The sequence below is a fragment of the Sinohyriopsis cumingii genome, chromosome 11 (assembly GCF_028554795.1).
Source record: "Sinohyriopsis cumingii isolate HCF-2022 chromosome 11, ASM2855479v2, whole genome shotgun sequence".
Taxonomy (NCBI): Eukaryota; Metazoa; Mollusca; class Bivalvia; order Unionida; family Unionidae; genus Sinohyriopsis; species Sinohyriopsis cumingii.
Genome location: NC_142971.1, coordinates 46,961,186 through 46,966,185, shown reverse-complemented (window position 1 = coordinate 46,966,185; position 5,000 = coordinate 46,961,186). Strand labels below are relative to the sequence as shown.

The window sequence follows — 5,000 nt, the reverse complement described above, 5'->3', positions numbered from 1 at the left end:
ATTATTGAAGAAAGTTAAGGAAAAAGAGAAAATGAAAGTCGAGAAATTGCTCTATTTATTATTTATATTGAAGAAAGTAAATTTAGTTACAATAAAAGAAAGAAAGAAAAACTTCAACTGTTTTTAGTTATAAAAGAAAAAAAAAAAAAAAAAAAGAGTCTACAGCACCCGGTATTCCCAGGCGGTCACCCATCCAAGTACTAACCGGGCCCGACGTTGCTTAACTTCGGTGATCGGACGAGAACCGGTGCTTTCAACGTGGTATGGCCGTAGACACAAGTGTTTGTAAATTTAAGACTTATATTCGCTTCTCTCTTCACCGTTTCCGATGTACAGACGTTTACGTTTATGTGCCGTGTAAAATTAGTAATTAAAGTGTACTGATTAAAACTTATATAGATAAACTGCCTTCATACATTATTCAAATTTGTAATTCAGGCATTTTCGGACTCGGACATTAGTTGCTTAACCGGAGGTTTACACCTTCAAATGGACTTAAATAACAATGCATTTAAACGAAGATTCAGTTCATTTTTGTTGTTTTTGGGCATTATTATTATTATTATTATTATTATTTATCTTGTATCAACTGACTAATTCAATAGGTAAATAATCGACATCAGCCTATGAGCTACCTTTAAATACGGACTCGAATCTGATTTGAAACGGATATCGTCTTGCAGCTCGGAAACGTTAAAGTTGTGGAAACACAGAAAGTGCAAGGAAGTGGAAGCAGGGAACATCCATCCAAACTTACTGTAATCAAAACAGAGATTTATACACCAATTTATTTTGTCAATGGCCCATATTCGAAGTATTCGCTAAGGGATGCCAAGTTTCACACTGATAGACTGGTGCCCTGCTAAAAAACAGGTAAATAAATTAAAATAATTAAAAATAATACATTCCAAATATATCTATCAATTATTGAATAAGAAATACCACAGACAAGTATCCAAAATGAAAGACATCGATTGCATACGTTGCAATTATTCGCTATAGCATAGGCTGAATCCGGAATATCAGAAGAAATTTGGAGGATCTGGACGGCATACGAGGCGGCCCATTTCGATCCTGGAGGTAGAGGAAACTGAAAAATTTGCACCAGATTTGTGAACAAGAAATATTGGCCATATATGATCGCATATCCTCACAGTGAGGATGGAACCCCAAAAAAAATTAAAAAATGCCTACAGCACCCGGTATTCCCAGGCGGTCACCCATCCAAGTACTAACCGGGCCCGACGTTGCTTAACTTCGGTGATCGGACGAGAACCGGTGTTTTCAACGTGGTATGGCCGTAGACATTTGTACGTACAAATTTAAGACTAATATAGGTTGTCTCTTCGTCGTTACAAAGATACATTACACACACACACACACACACACACACACACACACACACACACACATATATATATATATATATATATATATATATATATATATATATATATATATATATATATATATATATATATATATATATATATATATATATATACATATATATATATATATTAGAGACAGGGGAGAGCTCTGCTTACGACAATACATCCCTTCAGTTTCAATCTGTAAAGAAGCAAGAGCTTATTTGATCGCCGAAGTCACTGACATGTAGGTTGCCATATTTGTGCAGTCATTTGAATAGTAATACAATGGCGAGTTCCGTGTCAAATTTCATCAAGGTTGTCGTTTTCTTTCGTCAGTCAGCTTCATTAACGACAAATGATGTTATACTCGCAATTATTTCTGAGAAAATAAATCGTATTTCTCTCGATTTCATGCAGGTATATCTCGATGAAAGGTCGGTCAAGTTTGCATGGCAGGCTAGTAAGCACAGGGGCTCGCATCGTTGCTCACAATTGAACTGACAGTCATACATTTTATACTATATGTACGACTGATAGTTTCATTGTAAGCAATGATACGAGCCCCCTGTGGCTAGTAAGCAGCCTATGCCGATACCGCATGGTGTCGGCGATTTCCAACGTTTTGATAAGCAAAACAAATATGTCCATACACCCCAATACTAATGTCCAAATATCAAAAATCGCTATTTTGGGACTATTATGAATTCATTCAAGGACATTCTAAATTACATCATCGCCACACGTCAAGATTGTTATTACATCAGCACATTCAAAATTGGACTTCATTCAGAAAACCACTGGCATTCATTTGGAACACTACCCTTTTGGACTTGTCATATAACTTTTATGGACTATTTGTGATTTCATTTATAATGCTGAAAAGTATTTAAATTTTCACTTTGTATTCTTTATAAAAAATAAATTAAGTCGGTTGGTTTAGATTGGCTAAGATAGCATTAAGGTGTTTTTGTTTATATGAGCCAATATCACATTATTCTTTTCTTGGTTTAGATGGGCTAAGTTCACATTATGGTACATTGGTTTAGATGGGCTAAGTTCACATTAAGGTGTTTGGCTAAGTTTCCATTAAGATATTTGGTTTAGATTGGCTAAGTTTGCATTAAAGTGTATTGGCTTATATTGGCAAATTTCACATAGGAATTTGATTTAGATGGCCTAAGTTCACATTATGGTGTTCTGGCAAAAGACTGCTTGGTTTTGTTAGGCAATGAGGGTAGTCTTGCTCAATGGTACAATAGGGCAACCAGCTTGATAGAAATCTATCATGTTAACCATTGGACTGATGTACATTTTATCAGTGTAATTTAGAGTCTGTTTAAACCATTCCGAACCCCCCATCTCTCTCTCTCTTACATATATATATATATATATATATATATATATATATATATATATATATATATATATATATATATATATATATATATATATATCCGAAAGAAATAATATTTTCAATCTTTCTGCACTGTACTGATTTTCTGGTTGAATACTAAAAGTAAGTTTAAATATATATAAGGAGTTTGCAAATTTTATAAAAGTCAGCTTGCCTAGCAAGTAGTAGGTCAATATGATACAATGTAGAATTTAAGAAAATGTCATTATATGTATTGAAACGTTTGTTTCCTTTGTATCTGTTGATACCTAAAAACCATATCCCAATAATTAAAATTATCCAAGACTATATGTAAATAATACACGTATGTATGTATGTATGTATGTATGTACACACACAAACGTATATATATATATATATATATATATATATATATATATATATATATATATATATATATCAGAAAAGACACACACATATCTTAAAACACCCTCAGCCACCCAGGATATATATATGATCCGTTTTTACGAGATAAACTTATTAATTCAGTATGGTATAATTATCGAATAAGATCAGTAGAGTTTTTGCCCTTGTTTGCAATCGTTATAGGATAACGCGTTAAAAATAAAATTACACAGAAGTACAATTAATGTTAATAGCTGATAAAGTTATGCGAACTTTGTTGCATACTCTCTCTCTCTCTCTCTCTCTCTCTCTCTCGTGTGTCAGTATGATAAAGCAAGAAGAAAAAGGAAGAACAGTAAAGAACATATATAAAAAGGTTTATTGAAACAGCGTCTCATCATGGTGTGGGCACCACGATGCATAGGGATAAATAAAAAAGCGAGTATTCCATTACTTTTCACTTCATTTGATATGCATCCATATGACACAGAATGCTCTCGGTGAGTACAGGGAATCAGATAAACGTCACTGTGCGGGACTAGGTATAAAACATTTATTGTAGTTTTAATTGTAAATTTTTCGGGCATTTAAGTAGAAATTAAATGATTTCAGTTCTAGTGAGAACAACATTTCGACTGTAAAACATAATTTGTTGTCTTGATGCGTTTTCAAGACTCTTTTGCTGATTAGTCACACATCTCTTCAACGTTTCCGATGTACAAATGTTTGTGTGCAGTATAATATTAGTAACTAAAGTGTATACTGATTCAAAGTTCTAATCCAAAAGAAGCAAAACTGGCCTCAGATACTCATATTTGTCACTCATCCATTTTCTGACCCAGATAAGGGGAGAATTCCATGTTGAAATTGACTTAAAATGCAGATTCAGGACATTATTGTTGTTGTTATTATTATTATTATTATTATTCGTCTTTCTGTCCTATCATTTGGTTAAAATAAGCGACACCGGCCTATAAGCTAACTTTAAAGATAGGGTCTTATCAGATTTGCAAAGGATCTCTTCTTGCAACTTGGAGAAGTTAACGTTGTGGAAATACAGAAAGTGGAAGCATGGAATATCTATCTAAACTTACTGTAATCAAAACAGAATTTTATAACCCAATTTATTTTGCCAATGGCCCATATTTACAGTATTCGCTACAGGATGCCAATTTTCCCACTGGCAGACTGAGGCCCTGCTGTAAAAGAAATCAATCAATCAATAAATTAATATAAAAAATTCTCACAATTCATACATTCCATATTTATCAATCAATTAGTGAATAAGAAATACCACAAATAAGTAGCCAAAATGAAAGACATTGATCGCATATTTTGCAACTCTGCGCAAGAGACTACACCAGGAATATATGAGAAGAAACTTGAAGGAAGTATTTCGACGTGAAAGGAGGCAGCTTGTTGTGGTAGTAAAAGTAGAGGAAACTGGATAAATTGAACCGAATTTGTTAATAAGAAATACTGGTCATCTATGATCGCATATTCCAGTAGTAAGGATCGAAACCAAGAGCAGAGAAGTGCAAAGCAACATTTGCTATATTCAGGTCCTATGCTTGATTTTTTTAGGATCCGAATTATTGAAGAAAGTTAAGGAAAAAGAGAAAATGAAAGTCGAGAAATTGCTCTATTTATTATTTATATTGAAGAAAGTAAATTTAGTTACAATAAAAGAAAGAAAGAAAAACTTCAACTGTTTTTAGTTATAAAAGAAAAAAAAAAAAAAAAAAAAGAGTCTACAGCACCCGGTATTCCCAGGCGGTCACCCATCCAAGTACTAACCGGGCCCGACGTTGCTTAACTTCGGTGATCGGACGAGAACCGGTGCTTTCAACGTGGTATGGCCGTAGACA

The 5,000-nt window shown here is 33.6% G+C and overlaps 3 non-coding genes across 3 annotated transcripts; all 3 read right to left on the bottom strand.

Moving 5' to 3' along the window:
* Positions 1-156: 156 nt before the first annotated feature.
* On the bottom strand, positions 157-275 carry LOC149788263 (5S ribosomal RNA). The gene has a single exon (XR_016424538.1). It is a non-coding gene; the product is annotated as a 5S ribosomal RNA (ribosomal RNA).
* A 912-nt stretch (positions 276-1,187) lies between these two features.
* On the bottom strand, positions 1,188-1,306 carry LOC149788262 (5S ribosomal RNA). The gene has a single exon (XR_016424673.1). It is a non-coding gene; the product is annotated as a 5S ribosomal RNA (ribosomal RNA).
* A 3,574-nt stretch (positions 1,307-4,880) lies between these two features.
* Positions 4,881-4,999, bottom strand: LOC149788261 (5S ribosomal RNA). Its single transcript, XR_016424537.1, has one exon. It is a non-coding gene; the product is annotated as a 5S ribosomal RNA (ribosomal RNA).
* Position 5,000: the final 1 nt, after the last annotated feature.